General features: G+C 37.1%; 1 protein-coding gene across 23 annotated transcripts in view; it reads left to right on the top strand.

Annotated features, from left to right (window-relative positions):
- Window positions 1-26,411, top strand: part of STK33 (serine/threonine kinase 33) — a 228,062-nt gene that overhangs the window by 9,936 nt on the left and 191,715 nt on the right. For 2 of the 23 annotated variants that reach the window (XM_054662041.2, XM_054662036.2), the window contains exon 2: window positions 5,460-5,670. The exons of 19 other annotated variants lie outside the window; for them this stretch is intronic. The gene's annotated coding sequence lies outside the window, so the exon portion shown is untranslated. The remainder of the gene's footprint in view (window positions 1-5,459; window positions 5,671-26,411) is intronic. 2 more of the 23 variants (XM_054662038.2, XM_054662040.2) reach the window with 1 other exon arrangement.

Here is a 26,411-nt window from a genome sequence, read left to right as displayed (position 1 = left end):
AGGCAGAAGGAGCAGCAGACTCAAAGGCCTAGAGGTGGAAAAGCATGTAAGTCTTAGAGGAAGTTGAGATCTAGAAGAATAATGGCAGACAATGACTGGACAGGCTAGCATGCCATTTTACAGAGACCCTGTTATGCCAGGTTGGGTTGGGATTTGAAGTCAGGTGTTTGTTTTTTTTTTTTCCGAGATAGGATCTGGCTCTCTTGACCAGGCTAGAGTGGAGTGGCACGATCTTGGCTCACTGTAGCCTTTGCCACCTGGGCTCAAGCCATCCTCCCATCTCAGCCTCCTGAGTAGCTGGGAGCACAAGCATGCACTGCCACACCTGGCTAAATTTTTTGTTTTTTGAGATGGAGTTTTGCTCTTGTTGCCCAGGCTGGAGTGCAGTGGCGCAATCTTGGTTCACTGCAAACTCCACCTCCCAGGTTCAAGCGGTTCTCCTGTCTCAGCCTCCCAAGTAGCTGGGATGATAGGTGTGTGCCACCACACCTGGCTAATTTTGTATTTTTAGTAGGACGAGGTTTTACCATGTTGGTCAGGCTGGTCTTGAACTCCTGACCTCAAGTGATCTGCCCGCCTTGGCCTCCCAAAGTGCTGGGATTACAGGTGTGAGCCACCGCACCTGGTGCTAATTTTTAATTTTTGTATTTTTTGTAGAGACAGGGTTTTTGCCATGTTGCTGAGGCTGGTCTTGAACTGCTGGGCTCAAGCAATCTGCCTGCCTCAGCCTCCCAAAGTGCTTGGAATACAGGCGTGAGCCACCAAGCCCTGCCTGAGGTCCATTTTGTTGGTTAAGACAGAAACACAATTTGTAGTTAATTAACATCTGTCTTGGACTTGCTCTTCTTCTAACGCTAGCTTAAAAAAATCATTTTTGGCTGGGTGCGGTGGCTCACGCCTGTAATCCCAGCATTTTGGGAGGCTGAGGTGGGTGGATCACCTGAAGTCAGGAGTTCGAGACCAGCCTGGCCAACATGGGGAAACCGCATCTCTACTAAAAATACAAAAATTAGCCGGGTGTAGTAGTGGGCGCCTGTAGTCCCAGCTACTCAGGAGGTTGAGGCAGGAGAATTGCTTGAACCTGGGAGGCAGAGGTTGTAGTGAGCCGAGATTGCGCCACTGCACTCCAGCCTGGGTGACAGAGTGAGACTCCGTCTCAAAAAAAAAAAAAAAGGCTGGGCGCAGTGGCTCACACCTGTAATCCCAGCATTTTGGAAGGCCACGGCAGGTGGATCACCTGAAGTCAGGAGTTTGAGACCAGCCTGGCCAGCATGGTGAAACCTCGTCCCTAATAAAAGTACAAAAATTGGCAGAGCTTGGTGGTGCATGCCTGTAATCCCAGCTCTTTGGGAGGCTGAGACAGGAGAATTACTTGAACCCAGGAGGCGGGGGTTGCAGTCAGCTGAGATCGCACCACTGCACTCCAGCCTGGGGGACAGTGATACTCCATCTCAAAAAAAAAAAAATCATTTTCTTTGTCTTTTGTCTGTAGCATTTTCTCTAAGAATCTGCTATTTTGGGATTTTGCCTTCCTCATTGTCTTCATATAGCATCCTGCCTAGATTAACTGCCTGTTTACCTTAGGGTTATGACCTTTCACTTCATGGAGAGCTCCCTCTGTGGCTGTATGCTTTGTCTGAAAGGGTCTATCTCCTGTTTGCCCTGGCACTTGGTAACAGGAAAGACCTTTCCTATTGGATGGCTGAGACCTAGTAGAGAGAGAGCTGTTGGAGAAGGGCCAGGCATAAGGGGGAAGGCGCCTAAACCAGAGGTTTATCCTCTGGTGTTGCTGACGTTGGCATTATCATAGTCTTGCTCTGATCATCGCCCATAGTCTCTCACTGATTGGCTTGCTCCAAGGCTGTGTCTCTCAGGCCTCTCTTGCCCTGCCTTATTTGTGTTATTAATAACTGAGAGTTGAGGAGTGGCCCAGCAGCTCAGGAGTTCTAGTCTTGTTGAGCAGCCATCCTTAATGTATCCAGGTAACAGTATTCATTCTCTCAAGACACAGTCCAAGCTGGCACTTCAGACATGAAGGAATATGTATGAATTTCCAGAGGTCACTTATGTAGGACTTTGTTCTGGAATCCTCCCTACATTATGAATCATTGAAGGACCCGGCCTTGAAAGAAGATTGGTTAGAGGTGGGAAGGGAGGGTATGATAGCTATTTGCAAGTATTTGAAGAGTTGTTCCAAGTATAGCAAAGTCCCAGATTTTGGTCTTAGGTTCTGGCCCTACCATTTACTAGCTTTGTTTTCTTTCTTTTTTTTTTTTTTTCATCTAAATTCCTTTCAGCCTAAAATCATTCTGCGATTCAATAAATGTAACAGGCAGTGACTGTACTGATTAGATCTGGATCCTTGAGGCAGATTGAGTGGCAGCATTTTAGCTTTTTGAGCTCAGCCACTAGTGAATTGAAATTGTAATAGCTGTATTCGTTATACTCAGAATTGAATGTTATTAATAAGCCATTCCTTAGTCCCATATTATCTCTGTTTTACAGACTAATTTTTTTCAATAGGATTTCCTTAATTGTCTCAAATGTTTCATTCTTAGAATACTTAAAATGTCTGATTGCTGTAATCTCCAGGGAAACTAAACAGTCTTAATTACATCTAGTGTTTTTTATTTTATTTGATTCTTTAGATGAGATTAAAAGTAACTTATTTCAGAGGATATGATTATTCTCTGTATAACTATGCTTATTGTAAATTTAGAAAGTTTTGGTCATATTACACCCACATTATCATTATTTCAGATAATTTAGGCTGTGGACTAGCATATGGGGGGTTAACTTCTTTCAGAATGAATAACTTGATGACACTATTTTTTACCACCCTCCCCCCATCTTTCTTATCATTGTCTTTGATAACATTGATTTATATTTTCTGTTGATCTAGTCATTTCCATAGTACATGTCAAGACTTGCTCCCTATGAAGCAGAGGGTTCTTGAGTTTGATCCTTTCCTACATATCTGCTTTCTCATGAGTAATGTTATCGATAATTTGTGGAATTTTACTTTTAGTACTAGATGCCATTTTTTTTTAGTAGAAATATTGGCAAATTGGATTTCACCCAGAAGGTGAAGGGACTGGGATAGTGAAGACCTTTAAATGATATGAAGGACAGGTGAGCGTGTTGGGGTTGTAGAAAAGACAACCTCTAGGAGGTATGACCAAGGCGACACATGATCATTTTCTTCATATCTGAAAGGCAGAAACCTGTTAAAGAAGGACTAGACGTATCTGTAAGAATGACGTAATTACGTATGACCTGTAAGAAGTTTTGTAAGGAGATGATTTTGGCTCATTATGAGGAAAAACATTCTGGTGGTGTCCAATGAAATAAGCTTCTTGAGGAAATTAAGGAATGGGTTCCCTGTCATTGGAAAACTTTAAACAATGTCCATGTCAGTATCCATCAGATCTTCTATGAAAGAAATTTCATGCTGTGCCAGATGTCCTCAGATATTCTTTGTAATTTCTAGATTCTGTGGTTGCTTCTCCACTACTGATGCTATGTTGTGGCCACTTCTCCACTGTAGGGTTTGCTTTGGTGACTTATCTCATTGGTTTTATGTTTCTGAACATACCATAGCCCAGAAGGCTGTGATATGGATGAAAATTTTAAAAGATAATTAAGAGGATATATACCATGTACATATATACTTATACACATACATACTTGATATGATTAGGCTTTGTGTCCCCACCCAAATCTCATCTTGAATTGTAATTCCCATAATCCCCATAATCCCCACGTGTCAAGGGAGAGACCAGGTGGAGGTAATTGAATCATGGTGACAGTTTCCCTGATGCTGTTCTCGTGATACTGAGTGAATTCTCATGAGATCTGATGGTTTTATAAGTGGCTCTTCCCCTCTTCCCGCCGCCTTGTGAAGAAAGTGTCTGCTTCCCCTTTGCCTTCTGCCATGATTGTAAGTTTCCTGAGGCCTCCCAAGCCATGCTGAACTGTGAGTCAATTAAACCCCTTTCCTTTATAAATTACCCAGTCTTGGGCAGTTCTTTATAGCCGTATGAAAACAGACTAATACAATACCTATTTGTTTTATATAATTGAGAATTACACTTTTTAGTTCTGTCCTTAGTTCCTGTTGTTAAAAAATATCAAGCTATATGCTGTAGAGACCTCTGAGTATCATAAGAAAATGTTTTTTTGTTTATCAAATTGATTTTTTAAAAAATACAGCTCTGTTAAGTCTTCAAAATAGAGCCAACAAAGAGCTTTTATGGAAGTAGGAATTAAAATTGGTGGTTTTATTGTGAGAGTATTTGAGAAAGACCTATAAATAAAATAGTATGGACATTCAATTAGTGTCTTAGATATTTAAGAATAGGAAGTGGGAGCACTATAGTCATTTTGGAAAATTGTGTTTTCAGACTCACTTACTAATTGGATTGTTGAGTGCTGTATTAGTGGTTTCAAATGGCATTGCAATTCATTGCAGTTCTGACCTGGGGTAATAGATGTAGAGGTAAAATGAAATCCATCTTCCTGAAGAAGTACTAGTTATATGAAATGATTAAATCTGATTTTAAAATAAAGCATTAAGTGCAAACCGCTAAGAGTTCAAAAAATACAGGTTCCATGAAAGAAGATTTAGTGCATTTAGCTTTTGCTCATTGTGGATGAAATGCCTTTAAACTGATGCAAGTTATCCTGCCAATAAATTAATCACATAGGGGAAGTTACGTATCTTCTCTTTGAAATGGACCCATCCTTCATGGACAGAGAGTTCTCTTTCAGGACAGACTTTCTTCCAAACACTTAGAAGACTCCCTCTAAGTGTTTGGTGTCTTTTCCTAAGTCTTTTCTGGGATGAGTCTTAGCTCAGTGCAGGTTCTTTGATTTGGTATTGTGAAACCGAAAGTCATCATGCTGGGAGAATTCCCTGGTGACTCTCTCACTCAGGCTGGAGTGCAGTGGTGGGATCATGGCTTACTGTAGCCTCGACCTTCCAGACTCAAGTGATCCTCCTGCTTCAGCCTTCTGAGTATCTAGGACCACAGGCATGCACCACCATGCCTGGCTATTTTTTTTTGTATATATGGGGGTCTCACTATGTTGCCCAGGCTGATAAGTTATCTCATATGCAGAAATATACATTTCCAAGCATATATACATAAATATTATGAGATGTGAATAGGAAAATTGTACAACACTGTGTGTATCGGTTTCTAAGAAAATGGGCTGAGTTAAGGCTTTCTGTGTGAGGGGGATTGGGTTAAGGTTTGGCTCAAGGTGAGGAATGTGAGTTGATGGGGAGGAAGGAAAAGGCATCCCAGGAGGAATTTAGAGGGAGGGATGAATGAAGAGGCAGATACCTTTGCTTGGCTGAGAAGTCTGAGCTTCCAAGTGGAGGGAAATGTCAGGGATAATAGACTGAGGGGGAGATAGGGTAGGTGGTGGTGATTATAATGTCTTTTTTTTACCAGACCAACTTGCTTCCAGATTGCTTACACCTGGGGAGACAATACCACCATGAAGATGGCAGATAACCCATGATGAAGTGCTAAGTTGTTTGCTATGGTGTAGCTGGAATTCAGAGGGGAGAGACTTATGGCTACCAGATCCAAGATAGGTTCTGTGAACAAGGTTTTCTTTTTTTACAATTTGCAATTTTTAATTTCTGTGGGTACATGGTAGGTATGTATATTTATAGGATACATGAGATACTTTGATATAGGCAAGCAATGCATAGTAATCACATCATGGAAAATGGGGTAACTGTGCCCTTAAGCATTTATCCTTTGTGTTACAAATAATCCATTTATACTCTTTAAGTTATTTAAAAATGTACAATTAAATTATTTGACTATAGTCATCCTGTTGTTCTATCAAATACTAGGTCTTATTCATTTGTTCTATTTCTTTGTACCCATTAACCATCCCCCTCCCCCTTCCCCCCTCCCTCCATTCTCCTTCCCAGCCTCTAGTAACCATCCTTTCTAAAACCATCTAAAAATCAATTTAATTGTTTTGATTTTTAGATCCCACGAATAGTGAGAACATTTGATGTTTTTCTTTCTGTGCCTGGCTCATTTCGTTTAACATAATGACCTCCAGTTCCATCCATGTTGTTGCAAATGACTGGATCTCATTCTTTTTTATGGCTGAATAGTACTCCATTGTGTATATGTACCACATTTTCTTTATCCATTTATCTATTGATGGACACTTAGGTTGCCCCCAAATCTTGGCTATTGTGAATAGTACTGCAGCAAACATGGGATTGCAAATATTTCTTCCATATACTGATTTCTTTTCTTTTGTATATATACCCCACAGTGGGATTGCTGGATCATATGGTAGCTCTGTTTTCAGTTTTCTGAGGAACCTCCAAACTGTTCTCCATAGTGGTTGTACTAATTTACATCCCAACAACAGTGTATGAAGGTTCCCTTTTCTCCACATCTCCTCTAGCATTTGTTATTGCCTGTCTTTTGGATAAAAGCCATTTAAACTGGGATGAGATGATGTCTCATTGTAGTTTGATTTACATTTCTCTGATGATCAGTGATGTTGAACACCTTTTTATATACCTGTTTGCCATTTGTATGTCTTCTTTTAGAAGTGTCTATTCAAATCTTTTGCCCATTTTAAAAATCAGATTATTAGATGTAAACGGGGTTTTAGGTTGTATAAGTAAGAGCCTTTTAGGTGAGGGAAAGTAGCATACTTGATGACTTCCTTGTAAGAATGTGAACGAAATGAGCAGTAAAATGAGAACATGTGAATTCTAGGCAGCTTTTTTTTTTCTCTTGTAAAGCATGTGAGTCTTTGGCAAGTCGCTTCTCTTCTTTGGCTTTCATTTCATTTATTTATTTCATTATTTAATATAATTTAAATTCATATTTAACAGGTTGCTCTTAAATTAAAAATATTCATCTACAAGAGAGATAAAAATATATGCTCTGATTCCCTCATCATTGTTGAAAAAAATTACATTGTATTTTAAAGGATCTTCCATTTCTGAGATTCTTATTCTAGGAATTGAACTAAAGTATTTGAAAGTACCTTATAATTGTTAAAATAGGGATATAAGTATAAATTGGTGGCATTTCATTTGGTATTTAGTGTGGTAGAGACTCTGTAGATATGCCTATATATAGTGGCAATAAGGGCTCCACTGAAAAGTTTAGATTTAATAAAAAACCTATACCAAATGTATGATGGTTCCTAATTGCTCACAAAATCCCTACTCTAACTGATTCTTCAGGGTCTGGGCCAATCTCTAGTGGCTATAAAATGGACAGAAATGATTGAATGCCACACATTTTAAAAGAACTAGCAAAATTTTTTCATTCAGAATAAGAAAAAAGAGAAAAAGGAATTGGTGATGACTATAACTTGGTGATTTCCAAGTCTGCAGTACCATTTAAAAGATAACACTAAATAATAATAATTGCCAGGTACTCTGCTAATTGTTTTATATACCTGATTGTTTTTCATTCTCACAGTAACTATCATTACTTCCATTTTACAGATGAGGAAACTGGGGCTTGGAGAACTTGCCTAAGGTTACACACCACTGGTTAATGGAAGAATGGGGACTTAAACCCAGATTTTCTTATCCAAAAGAGCCTCTGCATATAATTATTACCCTATATATTCTTTTAAAGTTTAATTAGTTTTTAGATAGATAATAGTTGGACTTGGTATATAATTTTAAAAAAGAAGAGTATATAGTAAAATAGTCTTCCTTTTGTCTCTGTGGCCTTGATACCCATTTAATTTCCCTGGAGCCAAGTAACAATTGAGTATGCTTTCAGAGATGTGTGTGTGTGTGTGAATTACACGTACAAAAATGTACATATGTGGTATACATATAGTATATATAAATAAAATGTTACCCTTATTTTATACAAGTGGTAGTATACTGTAGTTGCTATGTTGCACCTTGATTTTTTGCCTAAAAATATCTTAGATATTGTTGCAGTTGAAGAAAACCCTCTTCATTTTTTAAATTGCTGCATAGTATTCCACTGAATGGATGTACCACAACTTACTTAAATAGTTCCCTATTGAAGGGTATTTGAATGTTTTCCAGTATTTTGCTATTACAAGTGATGCTGTAATAAGTAACTTTTAATTTATGTTATTTTGTACATGTGTAAATTCACTGTATATGTTAAACCAGAAACTAGGAGATTACTATCAGCATGGTGAAATTCACTAATACAGAAGGTTTTTCTTCCCAGTACAAATGTGTGATAAATCATAAATATGTAAGTGCTTTCCTATTAGCAGAGCTCCATATCAGGCACTGTAATCATATATATATGTATGGGTTGGTAGATTTCAAAATGAGAAAAGAGAAGATTATGGCATAGTTGACTGACTTGTAGTGAGAGATGTCTGCATATGATCAGACATTTACTCAACAGAGTGAAACTTTCATTCCTAAAGAAAAAATGACTCACTGCTGCATGGAAGAACTTCCCTGGAGAGGCACTGTTGCATTTGACCTTTATTAGGGTTATGGTTTGATTCTTGCTCAGGAAAGTTACCATATAAAAATGCTTACAATGGCTCTGTTACCATTGAGTATATCCAGAAAATGGGCAAAAGGAGGTTTTAAATATGTATAAATTGAAGAGAGCCAAAGTAAGCTTGTGTATAAAGAACTGCAGAGCAGTAAGATAGGATAGAGTATAAATGGCATGTATACTTACACCTTCATAGCTTCTGCATTGGTAGAATATAAGGTGAATATGAAAATAAATGTTAATATTACACAGTACTTTGCATTTTTCCTGTTACTGAGTAGGTAATTACTATGTCCAGGAGTGATTCTAGAGATTTAAAAAAGAATAGGTATAGTAAAGAAAAATAATATATTTATATACCCAGATAAACAAGCTCAAGGAAGGTGACATGGCAGAATCAAAAAACATATCTAAGATTATTCTGCTTATAGCATGTAGCATAAATAGTAAATAATAAGCAAAGTGTATGAAAAGTCATCTAGGCTTTTGAAATTTGAGTTAAGACTTAGTTTGGTTTGTTCTCCTAATATTCTGATTTATTAATGAATTCTTGAAATATCTTTGATTTTTCCTTCTGCTATTTTTTGTTTCTTAGAATCCATAGTTAATGAACTCTGGAGTACAGTCTAAAGTCACTTTGATTATTGAAGATTTTAAAATCTTTTATCCAGAAATATAGCTTTTTAGCTTATTTGTATTGTGTTTGAGACATAATTGAATGTTAAAGAGTGATACTGCCATATTTTGATAGTTGTATCATGTTAGATACCATAGTACCCTCTGCTAACTATTTACTAGACACATTTCAGGGCTCCTATCCTCCCAAATTTTCTTCTAAATGAATCTTCCTGGCAGGACATGGTGACTCATGCCTGTAATACCAGCACGTTGGTAGGCTAAGACAGGAGGATCACTTATAGCATATAATTTATTTATTGTATGGAACATTAAATCCCAGGGAAGTAGAGCAATTCTTTCATGTCTTATTCAAGGTTGTTTAAAGTCATCCAGTAGTCTTTTGTGAATTGATGAAACTCTGGAACATCTGTCACTTGCTTCATTTTATAGCATTGTTGTTAGGAGTTTGGCATGTTAGCAGATTTCTGGTTTTGAAGCCTGTCTCTGTCATTTATTAGCTGTGTGGCCTTGTGCAAATTACCGAACCTCTCTGTGTCTTGTTTCATGATCTGTAAAGTGGGAATAGTAGTAGAACCTATCTTATGGAGTTGTTATAAGAATTAAGTGAGACAATATTCCCAAAGTACTTAAGCCAGTTACTGGCACAAAAAAGGTATTTAATAAATGTTAGCTATTATTATTCAGTATAAGAAAGTTAATATCTGTTATATTCACACATTAAGCAGTTGAAGTGATGAAATTTGTGGCATATATTTATAGCCAGATAGATAGTAATACATTATAAAAATTTTATCTACAATCTGAAAATAGATTTCAGGTTTATTTATTTCTTCTTATTACATTCGATGGTTTCATGAACATCAAATAGTTTGGAAAGTTCCAAAAGGAAATGAAGTCTTAAAGGCCTAAGAACACACTGACTTGAATGTTGGTTGTAATTCTTGTTTTGAATGAGGGAGGTCACCTTGGAACCTGAACTGTTCTTTCTTGTCCATGCAAAGTATGATCACTAATAACGCATTTCCCAGACATGGGTGCAGTGGCGGTGGTGAGAGAGTCATGAGGATTAGGAAAGTTCTGCTGTTTGTTTTCAACTCCCCATTCAGTCCTCTTTTTAGAAGTCTCTCTTCATTTTCCCCATCTCAGATGCCCGGTTTCTGTTTGCTGCCCTCTGGCACAGCATCCTGTAAACATTTTCTCTACCATTTACAAATGTCGGTTGTTGATTCGCTAACTAGATTGAGTTAGTCTTCTTAATATCTCCCTCTTAATATCCCTTGGTGAGGAATCTGTAGTCTTTAGAATACAGTATAAGCTTGTTAAGACTTGTAAGGTACTCCATGATTTAGTCTCTCCCACTCTTCTCAGCCTGCATCTATTGAGATGATCATATAGTTTTTCTTTTTTAGTCTGTTACTATGGTAAGTTAGATTGATTTTCAAACGTTAACCCAACCATACATTTTTAGGATGAACCCTACTTGGTCATGATATGTTATCCTCTTTTTTATTGTGGTGATATATACATATATATGAAATAAAATTTGCCATTGCAGCCATTTTAAGTATACAATTCAGTGGCATTAGCTGGTTATCCACTACTTCCAAAAATTTTCAACACCCCAAACAGAAACTCTATAGCATTAAGCACCCCATTCTTCTCTCTTCCCCCAGCCCCTGATAACCTCTAATCTACTGTCTGTCTCCACGAATTTGCCTATTTTAGCTATTTCATATAAATAGAATTATACAATATTTGTCATTTTGTGTCTGACTTATTTCATTGAGCATAGTGTTTTCATGGTTCATCCATGTTGTATCAGAGCTTGTTCCCTTTTGTGGCTGGATAATAGTCCCTTGTGTCCGTATACCACAGTTTATCTGTTCATCTGTTGATGGACACTTGGGTTGTTTGTGTCTATTGGCTATTGTAAATAATGCTGCAGTGAGTGACTGTTGCTGTACAGGTATCTGTTTGAGGCCCTGCTTTCAATTCCTTTGCATGTATACCTAGGAGTAGAATTGCTGGTCATGTGGTAATTTTATGTTTAGCTTTTTGCGAAGCCACCAAACTGTTTTTCACAGCAGCTACACCATTTTAAATTCCCAGCAGCAATGTATGAGGGTTCCAGTTTTTCCACATCCTCACCAACACTTGTCATTTTCACAAAAAATTAAAGCAATTTCATTATCCTTTCCCTTCCCCCTTTTTCTGAGACAGGGTCTTGCTCCCTTGCCAGACTGGAGTGCAGTTGCGCAATTATAGTTCAGTGTAGCTTCAAACTCCTGGGCTCAAGTGATCCTCCTGCCTCAGCCTCCTTAGTAGCTGGGACTACAGGTGCATGCCACCAGACTTGGCTATTTTTTTTTTTCCTTTTTTTGTAGAGATGGGGCCTCATTATGTTGCTCAGGCTGGTCTTGAACTCCTGGCTTCAGGCAATTCTCCTGGCCTGGCACCCCAAAGTGTTGGGATTACAGGCATGAGCCACCATGCCTAGCCTCATTATCCTTTTATATATTAGAGGATTTAGTTTGCTAACATTTTCTTAAGAATTTTTGCTTCTAGGTTCGTGAAGGATATTGGTCTGTAGTTATATGTACTTGCAGTGTCTTTGTTTGGTTTTGGTAACATGGTAATGTATTGGGAAATGTTCCTTTTTTATTTTCTGGATGAATTTGTATAGAATTGGTATTATTTCTTCTTTAAATGTTCAATAGAATTCACTAGCAAGGCTATATGGGTCTAGAGTTTTCTTGGTTGAAAAGTTTTAACTAAGAATTTAATTTCTTTACTATTTATAGTTATTTTAAAAATAAAAAGTATTTATGGCTATTCTGACTATCTTTTTTCTTTCTTTTAACTTTTGAAATAATTACAGATTTACAAAATGTTTCAAATAAATACACAGGGAGACTCTGAGCACACTTCAACCATCCTCCTTTAATATTAATATCTTGCATAACTGTAGTATAGTATCATACTAGGAATCAAGGTTGATACAGTCCACAAAGCTTATTCAGACCTCTACAGTTGTATATTTACTCATTTGTGTATGCGTGTATATAGTTGTATGCAATTTTATGCCTGAGGCTCATATTAGCTCCATCTCTAAGTGTCCACTTCCTCTGGGGTGAGTGGGGATAGACAGGGAGGGAGAGGGGCCACTGAGGGACTGGCAACACTCCAGCATGTGGTGTTGGGGTCCATGGGCAACTTCAAGGCAGGTCTTGTGTAACCACGAACTTTGTGTAACCATCACTGTAATCAAGATACAGAACTGCACCATCACCATGAGTCTCCCCTGTCTACTCCTTCCTTTATACTCATACCTACCCCTCTCCTATCTGTAACCCCTGGAAACAGATTCATTTCTATAATTTTGTTATTTCAAGAATGTTATATAAATGGAATCATACAGTATGTAACCTTTTGAGATTGGCTTTTTTCACTTAGCATAATTCCCTTGAGGTTCATCAAAGTCTGTTGCATATTCCTTTTTATTGCTAAGTAATAGTCCTTAGTATGGATGTGCTACAGTTTGTTTAACCATTCACCTGCTGAAGGACATTTGAATAGTTTCCAGTTTTTGACTGTTACTGATAAAGCTGCTATGAACGTTTGTGTACAAGTTTCTGTGTGAACATAAGTTATCATTTCTTTGGGATAAATGCCCAAGAGTACAACGACTGGGTCATGTAATAAGTCAATTTTAGTTTTAAAATAAACTGCCAAGCTAATTTCCAGAGTGGCTGTACTATTGTACATGCCCACCAACATTGTAGGAGTGATCTGTTTTCTCCGTATCATCACCAGCATTTGGTATTGCTACTATTTTTTATTTTAGCCTTTCTGATTGATGATACTTCATTGCGATATTAATTCACATTTCCCCAAAGCCTAATGATGTTGGTCATCTTTTCATGGGCTTATTTGCCATTGTGTATCTTCTTCTGTGAAAAGTCTATTCATGTATTTTGCCCATCTTCTAAATGAATTTTTTAAGGTTGAGTTTTAGACATTCTTTGTATGTTTTAGATACAAATTCTTTGTCAGATATGTGATTTGCAGTCATTTTTCTCAGCCTGTAATTGTCTTTTTAATAATTAACAGGATCTTTTGCAGAGAAAAAGTTTTAAATTTTGATGAAGTCCAGCTTAACAATTTTTCCTTTTTACCTGTTTTGTTTTGAATGAGCTTTGGTGTTTGTTGAACTTCTTGGATCTGTAGGTTGGTAGTTTTTGTCATGTTTAGAAATATTTCACCTCTTTTTTCTGCTTTTGGAAAGCAGAAAAAAAAAGTATTAAGAATGCTTAATACTCTCTCACAGGTCATTGAGGCTCTGTTCATTTTTTCCTTGAGCATTTTTTTAATCTTTTATTTTGGATAGTTCCTATTACTATGCTTTACTGATTTTTTTCTTTGGCAGTATCTGATCTGCTGTTAATTCTATCTGTTGCATTTTTCATTAGGTATTGTATTTTTCATCTGTAGAGGTTCCATTTGGGTCATTTAAAATGTATCTTTCAGGCACCAGGCATGGTGACTCACGCCTGTAATCACAGTGACTTCAGAGGCTGAGGTTGGAGGATTGCTTGAGGCCAGGAGTTCGAGACCAGCCTGGGGAATGCAGTGAGACCCTATTTCTAAAAAAATAAAATAAAATAAATAAAAAATCTTTCATTTTTCTCATCATGTTTATGTATTTCTCTACCCTGTTAGACATGTAGAACATATTTATATGATTCTTGTCTGCTAGTTATATCATTTCTGGGGCATATTTTCGCAGATTTTATATGCCCATTAACTTTTAACTGGTTGCAAGACATTATGGATTTAGGTGACTTCTTTAAATAGCGTTGGCTTTGTTCTGGCATGCAGTTAAGTTGCTTGAAATCAGATGAAGCCTTTTGAGACTTGCTTTTAAGCTTAAGTAGGGCAGGTCTGGAGCATTCTTTAGTCTAGGGATAATTTATCTCTGTTGTCAAGATGAAACCCTTCTGAAAATTCTACTTGCTGCCCTGTGTATTAAGATATCTTTCCTCTCTGTCTGGCAGGAATAGGAATTGTTCCCAAATCCTGTATGAGATCTGGGCGTTGTTCTGTCTTTTTCTTGCAAGGCTGTTTTCCTTCCTCTCCCACCCCGAACACGAGCCTTGGATAGTTTTTTTTTAAATTAATTTTTAATTTTAAAATTAATTAATTTTTTATTTATTTATTTTTTAAATTAAAAATTAATTTTAATTTAAAATTTTTTTAAAATTTATTTTTTTATTGTGGTAAAATACATATAAAATTGACATTTTAACCTTTTTTTTTTTTTGAGACTGGGTCTCGCTCTGTCGCCCAGGCTGGAGTGCAGTGGCGCGATCTTGGGTCACTGCAAGCTCCACCTCCCGGGTTCACACCATTCTCCTGCCTCAGCCTGCTGAGTAGCTGGGACTACAGGCACCCGCCACCACGCCTGGCTAATTTTTTGTATTTTTAGTAGAAACAAGGTTTCACCGTGTTAGCCAGGATGGTCTCCATCTCCTGACCTCGTGATCCACCCGCCTCAGCCTCCCAAAGTGTTGGGATTACAGGCGTGAGCCACCATGCCCGGCCCCATTTTAACCATTTTTAAGTGTATAATTAAGTGACAGTAATTACATTCACAATTTGTTATAACCATCATCACTATTTCCAAAACATTTTTATCACCCCAAACAGAAACTCTTACACTTTGCTAGTAACTCCTTATTCTCCCCTCGCCTATCCCTAGTAAACTTGAATTTACTTTCCGTCTCTATGAATTTGCTTATTCTAGATATTTCATATAAGTGGAATCATACAATGTTTGTTCTTTTGTATCTGGCTTATTCTAGTTAGCGTGCTGTTTTCAAGGTTTTTCCAACTTAGGTAGTTTTGGCCTCACATATGCTTGTATCAGCTCTTAGCCGAGACTCATGTGCATGCTCCTGCAGATTTTGGAAGCTGTCTTTTGTGCAGCTCTTCCCCTCAACTAAGCTAAACTGCTGGGCTTTTGGGGAATTTGCTGCATTCTGGAAACTGCTTCTATGTGTTAAACTGGTGCAATCATGGAACTCATCATGTTTGCTTTCCCTCTCCCAGGTATTACGGTGCTGTGTCTTGTGTGATGGTCCAAAAACCATTGTATCATGTATTTTGTCCAGTTTTCTAGCAGTTTATGGCAGAAGGGTGAGATCTGTCCCCCTGTTACTCTATCTTGATCAGAAGCAGAACTGTCCTCTGTGTCTGTGTGTGTGTGTAACAGCTTTTACTGAGATGTAATTGCCATGCAATAAACCACCTATGCTTAAAGTGTACAATTTGATTTTTATATATGTGCACATCCATGAAACTGCCAGACAATCAAGATACTGAACATATCCATCACCCCCCCGAAATTCCCTTATGTCCGTTTTAATGTCTCCATCCTGCCTCTCTCGGCCCTCCTCTGCATTCTCAGGTAACCTCTGAATGCTTTTCTGTCACTGTAGATTAGTTTGCATTTTCTATGTAAATGGAATCATACAGTACTATGTGTGTGCACCAATAACTTACTCATTTTTATTGCTGAGTGGTGTTGCATTGTGTGGGTATACCACCATCGATTTATCCATTCACATGTTGTTGGACATTCATTTGGGTTGTTTCTAGTTTTTGACTACTACAAACAAAGCTGTTATATATTTGGATAAGGCTTTTTGTAGACATATGTATTTATTTTTCTTTGGTGATTACCTAAGATTGGAATTATTCATTCATAGGATAGATTACATGTTTACCTTATAGAAAAGCTGTTTTCCAAAGTGGTTTTACCATTTTACATTCCCGCCATCAACAAATGAGGGTTCTTGTTGCAAGAACCTTACATCCTTCCCTAATATTTGGTTTTGTCAGTCTTTTAAACTTTAATCTTTCTGGACGATGTGTAGGGATGTCTCATTGTGGTTTTAACTTACATTTATCTAATGATTAATAATTTTTTGAAAATTTTATCTATTCATTGAACACTCATATATCCTTTATAAAGTATCTGTTCTTTTGCCCATTTTTTTGAAAACAGGTTGTCTTTTTATTTTTGAGTTGTAGGAATTCTAATTTTGGATACAAGTTTTTTTTAGATATATGTATTGTGAATATTTTCTCCCGGTCCGTGGCTTGCCTATTCGTTTTCTTTTATTTATCTATTTATTTATTTTTTTGAGACAGGTTCTCACTCTGTTGCCCAGGCTGGAGTGCAGTGGCACAATTACGGCTCACTGTAGCCTTGGGCTCAAGTGATTCTCCCATCTCAGCCTCCCGAGTAGCTGAGACCACAGGAGTGTGCCACCACGCCTGGCTAATTTTTGTATTTTTTGTAGAGATGGGGTTTTGCCATGTTGCCTAGGGTAGTCTTGAATTCCTGGGCTCAAGTGATCTGCCTGCCTTGGCCTCCCAAAGTGCTGGGGTTACCAGTGTGAGCCACCATTCCTGGCCACCTATTGATTTTCTTAATGGTATCTTTTGAGGAGTAGAAGTCTTACATTTTGATGAAGTCTAATTTATCAGTTTTTCTCTTATGGCTAATGTTTTCTGTGTTCTTTCTAAGAAATCTTTAACTTACCTGAAAGTCATAAAAACATTCTGTGTTTTCTTCTAGAAGTTTTTAGTTTTAGCTTTTGCATTTGTGTATATGATCTATTTCAAGTTAATGTCTGTGGGTGGTGTGAGATAGGAGTTGAAGTTCGGTTTCTTTTTTCCCTTATGGATATACAGCTGTTTCAGCACCATTTGTTGAAGACTTTTCTTGTGTTGTTGAATTGCTTTGCCAGCCTTGTCAAAAATCAGTTGACTTCTGTTTTCATTGATTTGTCTATTCTTATACCAATACCACAGTGTCTTGATTACTGTGGCTTGATAGTGAGTCTTAAAACAAGGTAGTGTGAGTCTTCCAATTTTGTTATTTTTCAAGATTGTTCTGGCTTTTCTGGGACCTTTGCCTTTACTGATGCATGCTAGTATCACTTTGCCAATTTCTATAAACTGTGCAGCCAGATTGAGAATCATAGAATAGACCTTGGTAAATTCATGCCTTGTGATGTTTTTAAGAAGTCATTTTGGGGACCTTCTCCAGATAATATTCCTTGGGAGCACTGGGCTTTATTCTGTTTGAATGTCTATGTCTTATAACTCCTAAAAAGGAAATTTATACTATACATACTTTTCTTTAGGTCTTTGCCTAGTACATAGTTTCCTTGTCATCTTTAGTGTCTTTGGTGGAACTGAATTGTTACTGTTCCAATCTTAATAATATAAATGTTGCTTTAGTACAAGAAAAATAAGAAGGTAATATAGCACATAATCCATTAAGGTCTGTCTACAAAGGATATGTGAGGGAATAAGATTTTTTCTCTGTAGTATCAGAATCAATCTTCCTTCTGCTGCATTATATTTCCTAGACAGTTATTAGGGAAATGTTCAGGGACACAGTTTTATGGAACTGTACTTAGTGAAGTATCAAATACTATAATAAATAGCTTTCTTGCTTTTATATTTCCAGATAAACTCAAGCTTTCAAAAAACTTCAGTCTAATTTTTGCTGTTATCTTGAAATACATGCTTTAATAGCACCACACTTATTGATGATTTTTAATAGCAGAGCGAATTATGTTACAATATGTCTGATGCTTTCTAGAAGTTGTCTAACCATACTGTGGTATTCATTTTTGTAATTGTTTTTGAGTTGTGGTTTTACATATATAATTCATTATCCACGATTTATGATCCCAGTTACATAAATCAGTTCTTTTTAGTCTCTTGTAGTAAATACATGTAAATGTTATGAATAATACTTTGGAGGAACTTTTATGCCATTTTAATGAGTTCATGTTTACATTGAATAACTGAATTGCAACTTGGAGTGTTCCCAGAATAGAAAATGTGAATTACTAAAATGAATTTGGGTACTTCAGGACTGTGATGGAAGGAACTAAGAACTGTATTTTATTTAGTGATCATATTGTTTTATGATAAAAACAAGCTATTTTTCTCTGGATGGCAATTATTTTGTACTAAGGAAGTACCTTGGAATTATAGACCATCTTTCAATTTTATGTGCATTCCTGTAAGCTGAAAACAATTGCTGATTTGGATTTTCCTTGGAAAAAGAGGTGGAGACTATATTATTAACTTTGTAGGGAGGCATTTTTTAGTCATTAGTCAGATATATTGCTGTAGAAGCCGTTGAATATTGTTTTTAAACGTTCAGAATCTTGTAATATAAGCCCAAAGAATAAGTTAATTATAGAAAAGTGCTACATTGTATGACTCAGATAATCTGAGACTAATGACTAATTTAGTGTGTAGCTAGGTGCTAAATGTAAAAGGAGTTCAAAGCCTGGAAAGACCCACATGGACTGGAGCTGTTAGTTTGTTTTTGGTTTAAAGGATAGAATCTGGTGTTATTCATCATGCCCATATTGGGACAATGAAAAGACTTCCCAGTATTTCCTACAAAAGGTTACCCAGGTGTAGTTATGTGCTTCTGATTTTCCCCGTTCCTCTATTTATATAGCATAGCTCATATATTTTGGGAAATGGGAGGAATAGCTGTATTGGTGCTATATTGGTTTGTTATAGCCAATCCCTAAAGAAATGTGTTCCTGTAAAGACTCTTTTGTTTTTCTTTATACTCTCTGAAATTATGATTTGCCTCCAGCCATAATTTCTTGCAGCCACAAATAGTAATAACTAATAATATTATAGCACTGAACTGTGTACCTTACTGTGTTCTAGATATGTTTCATATTTTGACTAATTTGATCTTCATGATAACCTCATGTGGTAGGTAATATTCACTTTTTCATTTTACAGATGGGGAGCCAGATAAATGTTACATAGCTAGAAAGTGGCAGAGGTGAGCTCTGAACCAGAGTCTCTACTGTTAACCCTAGTCTATGCTTGAATTGACTTAAGAAGTAAATTTTATTAGTAATGTTTTAAACATTGTTATTATTATTATTATTTTGAGACAGGGTCTCACTCTGTCACCCAGGCTGGAATGCAATGGCTCGATCTTGGATCACGGCAACCTCTACCTCCTGGGCTCAAGCAGTCCTCCCACCTCAGCCTCCCGAGTAGCTGGGACTACAGGCACACACAACCACCCCAGCTAATTTTTTAGTATTTTCAGTAGAGTTGGGGTTTCACCATGTTGCCCAGGCTTGTCTCAAACCCTCCCACAGTGCTAGGATTACAGGCATGAGCCGCCACACCCAGCCTTAAACATTATTTTAACAATGTCATAGGTTAGACAGTTGTAACTGTATTAAAGTCCTGAGAAGCTCACTCAGTAATTTAAAAAATTTCCACTAGAGGTCAGTCTATCACTTGGCAATGTAAATATTTTCTGCTTTCTTAGTGCAAAATTTCATTTACTAAATTAAAGAAGTATGCTGTGGAAGAGACTTGGGTAGCAGAATAGATTTTGAATTGGAAACATAATAAAAAGTCATCTTTATAGTAGTAAAAGCATGTATGACTATTACAAGATGCAATATTGGTTCAATTGACTGTATTTGCAGAATTTAGTCAAGATATCCTATGAGATGCTATCTGGCACAGGAAAGGCTAATGACCCTGATCTTTAGTTGTTGCCTCTAAATGAACCACACATTAAACATTAGACCAATTTTGTGTTACTAGTACTTCAGATTCTTTTTCTTGACTCATTTAATTTAGTCAAGGACTTAAAATATACCTGGAGAGTAATGAAATAGTGAAAATATTGAGTGTTTGCTAAGAGATATTCTGATAATTTTAAGACAATGTGGGTCTAAGATTGTTTAAAAAGTAGCCTAGAGGCTTTTATTTCTCAACTCTCATGTTTTGGAGATAACAAGGAGTTGAATTAAGATGCAGAAACTGAGGGTCTATTTAGAAGCTGCATTTTGAGGTAACTTCTTTGCTTGTAAATGCAGTCGTATTTTGGAAGGATAAAATATAATTAATTAACTAGAGTCTTAACTTGGAAGGGTTAAATATAGTTGGAGAGTCTAGCATGGTCCTGAGTATAAAGTTATTAATCAGTTGACCAATGATGTTATTTATATGTAAATAATGATTTTGGCTTCTGTAGGTTAAATAAAGCCTTTTAGGCAGCCTTCAAACTAACTGAAACAATCCGACTTGACTTCAGATTTGTCACACTGGAAATGAATGGCAACATGCGGAACAGGCCAGGACAGGGAGGGAAGTTACACAGGAGGGATGGGTCGGCAGAGTTTGTAAGTTTGGATGGATGATAACTTAACCCAGGGGATTGTCGGTGGAGGAACGAGGGAGTCCTGTAGCTAGAGATAAGCAGAAGCAGACAGGATATTTGGGTTCTAGGTAAGCAAGGTGCATCTAAGACCTAAGAAGTCTTCAGAGGCAGCAGAGACGAACAAATGAACGTGAAGATGAGAGTTAATGATTTCTACTGGTACCTATCCTTTACTGTTTACTTATTTATGTGCCAGGCACTGTGCTAAGAGCTTTATGTACATTATCTCTTTTTCTCCTTATCATAATCTTGTGAGGTAGGTTCTAATCCCTTTTCACAGACAAGATGACTGAGGCTGAATGAGTTTCAATAACTTGCCTTCAGTCGTAGAACTGGTAAATGGCAGAACTGATATTTGAACTCGGGGCTTATGACTCCGGCTGTGAAACTCTGTTATCGGATGCAGAAGGTATTTCATTTTGCCCCAGTTTTATGCTGCCTGCAGTGTAGGGATGGCCATAGGCTTATATCCAATGGGAAATTAACCCCATGGGTAAACCCCAATTACAACAAAAGCAGAGAGTTATAACTTCCAGGGAGATGGGGGTTGGTATTTTTGTTAAAAATGTGAAGTTTTTTAACGTTTGACTATAAATCATGGTGAAAAACCTATATCCTCCATGTAGCACTGATTAGATGGTGGCAAATCCATCTCCTGTACTTTCACTACTTTGTTATTTTTTTTTCCTCTTTTCTAAAATCCACTAATTATCTTACTAGGTGTTCTCTCTGTTGGCTTGGTTTCTCATAAATGACACTCCTGGAGATGCCCTCTCAAGGGCTTTCTAGAGTCATAATAGGAAGAGTAGTGGGCAAACCTAAAAGGAAGTTTAGGGATCACTAATTTGGTCTCTCAGTGTACTTTTGTCACTTTATTTTTACACCTGCAGGCAGCAGTGCTTCTGAGACCTTTTAGTCCTTTAAAGATAGCTTTGATCCTAGATCTCTTTCTGCTTAGGATATGTTTTTGAAGGGATGAGGACAGAATGTCAGCTTTCTTCTCCTAAAGGCACCGGTTGTTGAATTTCCCCTGTAATCTGGGACTTTCATCATTTCCTCCATGTTGATGGTGGCGCTAGACCTGGGGAATAGCATTTATCTTTTGTTTTTTGACCTAAGTGACAGGTTAATGGTGAAAGGTCCATCAGCTAAGAATGCTTTTAATAAGGCCCTCTTTTTTGTGGTTTAGCCAGGGTCCATCTGTGGTTAACTGCAAAAAGTATTTCCCGAGTTCCTTCAGTCTTTTCTTCTGAAGTTGCTTGAAGGTGATACTTAGGAAGAGTACATTCACATGCTATACAAGGGCAAGCAAATGGAAAGTTCTCTTTCTATATCTTTTTATCTCTTGGGTGAAACTTTGATTTATTTTGACAAAATAATACAGAATTCTTAACCTAGCAGTATAAAGTAACACTAGATTCACAAGGGGCAAACTCTTCTCAGCAGAGCAGGCTCAGCAGAATTGCGTAAGGCCAGAGTACCTGCTTTCCTCCATAAGGCTTTGGGATTAAATTTACTCATCTCTGTTTTTAATCCATCAATGCCAAAAGTCATCTGTCTCTTCTATTTGCTATTTCATAGAGAAGGAAGCCATTTGATGGGAATTTCCTAAATTCCCTACAACCAAATCTATATACTTACTTCCACCTGTTAGCATCCATCTTCCTCAGATAGCTTTCCAGCTGGCCTGCCTGCTACTTTCCACTCTTGATTCTCTTACATCCTGCCTCTAAAGTCATATTTTACAAATAAAAATCTGATTATGCCACTCTGCTACTGAAAAAGTGTTTATTTGCATGCTTGTAGCATAGAGCCTCAGATCTTTAACATACCTTATGAGGCCCTATAGATATTGCTCCTTGTCTACCTCACCATCTTTGACTGACAGCAATGTAGCTCTTTTTTTTTCCCCACAGTTCAGCCATACTGGTCCCTTTTAATTTCCTCAAATCTGCCAGGATTCTTCCTGGTTCCTCTTTTTGGAATGCATTCCTCACTTTCCCTGGCTAATTGATTGCTGTCCTTCAGGTCACTGCCTGTGTTACTCTTTCTGGGAAATCCCAATGTGGTCATACCTCTTGTAATTATTAAGTTAGTGACATTATTTTCCAGGTGTTTTTATTACCAGGAAATTCAGTTCTCACTCTTGAGGACTCTTCCTTCACTTTGTGTGTTATGTAAGAACTGGGGGTTCCAAAGGGTTAGTCTCATGTACCATGTGGAGGGTGAATTCGAAATCTGAAAAGTACAATATAGCTGTTGCTGATAAAGACTGTTGCTGTTGAAGAATGGTCCTGCACAGCCCAAAGGGACTGATTATTTATGATGACCTGCCCAAGATGTAGAAGTTATATTTTACATTCATATACGTACAGACTTACGTTCATACACTTAGTCATTGTTTCTCAAAGCATAATCTTGTGTCATGGTGGTTATAGGTTGGGTTAGAGTCACCCTTCCTCATGATCCCCTGGGCTGGATTGAGCTTGGGACACCAACCCAGACAGCTCCTGCCTAGTGAGTATTCTTTTGGTGCCATTTGTATCCCGTCTTGCCAGAAGATTTTGGTCAGGGCAATGTTAGGTTTACTCCAACAGCTAACTTTGAATCCCAAGGAACACTCCCAGAAGGCCTATGGGCTTTATATCCCAAGAAAAAAGATAGTTATTGCTAGGTTGTATGCCCAAGGAAGGCCCTACTTACCCAGATACAGGGTACTTACTCATTTTTGCAATCTGTCACTATGGGAGGCGACTTAAGTGACTCTTCACAAAATAAAGTGAGCTTCAAGGAGACTTTTGCCTCTCCTTGAACTGAGAAGCAACTCAGAGATTCTTTAGCTAGAATAATCTAATCCATAACATTTGGGGACTCTAATCTCTGCTTAAACAGCTACCCCTTTACTTACTTATTGATCTGCTATTCTTGTGATTTTAAAAAATAGTAATAGTCTGTTTTCCCCACTATAATGTAAGCTCCAAGAGGGTAGGAACTATTTCTGTCTTCTTCATTGCTGTATCTTCAGTCCTCCCAAAGTGCCTTGCAGATAGTTAATATCCTGTGCATATTTGATGAGTGAATGAACTTTAAGTTTTCCAAAGTAGAATTGTAACTATTACTTCTAAGAATGCAGAAGATATTCAGAAAAGTAAAGCCATGCTAACCATATTCCCTATCATGAAACTAATTGAGAATCAACAAATAGAATGAAAAGCAAACAAAAAAAATCTGTGAAACTAGGAAATGGCTCATTTCCTAGCTATGGACTAGAATCTAAGAGTATAATGAAATATGGATGAAATCAAAGGGGATGCTAAATTCTGTTATACACTGTAAACAGAGTGCAGATTTCACTGAAAGTGGGGGCCATGAGTATCCCATCCTGTAAGGTTTTCGTGTTGGGACACGCCATGGGAAAACCTGGAAAATCCCCAAGGAAGCCAGTGCAATATCTCAAAATGGAGACAGAGAGAAAGAGAGAGAGAGAGGAGAGAGAGACAAGAGGACAGTATCTTTTGATTTCTAACCTGCAGTGAAGTGGAGAGGAAGAAAGAAGAAATGACAACGAGCTATGTAGCAGTTAACTGAATCAAATGAACATAAATGAATAACTAATAAATTAGCAAACCAAAGCTAGTTAACTGCTTTACTCTAAGCATGCAGAATGAAGTACATTTCAGATTAAGAATTATTTTAGTAAACAAATTCTTGAAAAATACATCTGTATTCACTTAAAGAAATTGAAGGGGAACATAGAATTTTTAGAAATTGGAGTTAAGGAAAGCAAGGCAATCCCTCTCTGGTGGTCAGTCATAGGATGTGAAGCTTTATAGCTGTTGGCAGCCATGTTCTGTGCCTTGTGGGAGAAATTGGTCTGTCTGTGATACTGACAGCCAAGCCAACACATTGAAGCAGAAATAAGAGACAAAAGAAAAATAGCCCTAGTTGAGATAAGCAGTCCTGGTGGTGTTCAAGTCTGTGGTTCCAGTTATCCCTCAGGCTCAGTTACACTTTATACATTTCCTAAAGTTATATGAGGTACTGCATTGTCTTTCTGATAAATTCTTTTTATCTAAACTATTTCAAGTTAGGCTTATGCTATAGGCTTTCAACTAGGAATTCTGTATGATATGTAGATAATACAGGCAGAGAAGATCCAACATATGTGTTATTGGTGTGCCTGATAGAGAGTAGAACGAATGGACAATAATTTCAAATATATCATGGGGAAAAGACCACCAGAGATTAAACGGATTAGTAATCTGCAGATTCAAAGAACACAGAATTCTTAAAGAACTGAAACAGGATGATCAATATCAAATAAGTATATAACAGTAAAGTTACTTGTGCTTCAAGATTAAAAAAAAGAATCGCCAAGCATCCAGACAGAAAAAGCAAGTCACTGAAAGGGGAAAAATGAGACTGGCTTCTGACATCATGGTAATAGCCAAAGCCAGGAGGCAGTTGAACAGTGTCTCTTGAGTTTTCGTGGAATGTGTGTAGGCAGGGAATAATGTGACCCACAGATTTAATACCTGGTCAAGCTCTTATTTATGCATAAAGATAACAACCGATATTCTCAAACATTCAAGGACCTAGTCCCAGAAGAAATGCCTCATGAGTAAAATTAATCATCTAAGTGATAAATAAAAAGAGCTTGGGAATGAAGAAGCAGAGATAGGAAGGGGTTGACAGGGCATATGGAATCTATTTAAAAAATAGACCAAGTAAAGTCTGAATAACTGCATAGTATGAAAACAGAAGAAAATGTAAAGGCTCTAAAATTAATATTGAATAAAGGATTTATGTAACAGATATAAAGAGGGGAAGGGAGAATAGGTAGAGGTTTGTAAAAGAGTATGAACTCCCATTTATCTTCGCGGAGAGAGAGTCAGTAGATAACAGCCTGTAGTTGATGAATCTGCTAGTCTCAGTTGAAATCTAGGCACTGCCACATAGCAGCTATGCATTCTCAGATGAGTTTAATTCTCATAAGTAGTTGTAGAATCTTCATCTGTGTCTTGGAGGTAATGATACTACTAACCTACTAGAGTTGTTGTGAAGATTAAATACAATAATGTGTGTCAGGTACTTAGAACAGTGCCTGGCCTGAAGTAAGCATTCAGTAAAAATTACCAATTGTTTCTTATTATTTTAAGGCAAAAACATGGGCAGATAATTTTATAATCTTGGGGCAGAGAATGCCTTTCTACGCATAACTCTCAACCTAGTGACCACAAAAGAAAAGATTAATTATTTGACTTCATAAAAACTAAAAGCTTTTACATGACAAAATCACCATGATAAGAATCAATGAACAAATACCCAAGTGGGGGAGAATAATTGCAATATGTTTGACAGAAGAAGAATTGATATCATTAATATTTAGGGATCACTGATAAGTCAACAAGAAAAAGATGAGAAAAAATCAGTATGAACAGATATTTTACAGAAAAAAAATTTGAAAAAATACTTAGCCTCATTTATAATTAAGGAGGTAGAAATTAAAATAAGATGCTATTTTTCATTTATCAAGTTGAGAAAGATGAAAAAGTTCAAAAATATCTAATGATAGAATGTGGTAAAATGCACTCTCATATCCTTTCTTGAGGGCAGTCTGACATTTATCAAAATAATAAATGCTCACACATTTATCTCTGCAGTGCTACTGCTAAGAGTGTATTCTACAAATATATTCATCTTAGTATACAAAGATATATGTAAAAGGTTATTGCATATAGCATCATTTGTAATAGAAACCATTTGGAAGCAATTTACTTGACTATTGATATGGACTTGTTAAATAATTTAGAATGCTTATATATATTGGAATATTATATAGCCATTAAAACAAAAGAGGTGTAAATATATATACGGATAATGAAAAAATGGTTAGGCTATAATATTTAGAAAAAGGGTAAGTTACTGAGAATAGGTATAGTATGAGCTTATTT

Source organism: Pan troglodytes, chromosome 9 (genome assembly GCF_028858775.2).
Source record: "Pan troglodytes isolate AG18354 chromosome 9, NHGRI_mPanTro3-v2.0_pri, whole genome shotgun sequence".
Classification (NCBI taxonomy): Eukaryota; Metazoa; Chordata; class Mammalia; order Primates; family Hominidae; genus Pan; species Pan troglodytes.
The sequence above is the reverse complement of the archived record's forward strand: the minus strand, read 5'-3'. Positions and strand labels throughout refer to the sequence as shown.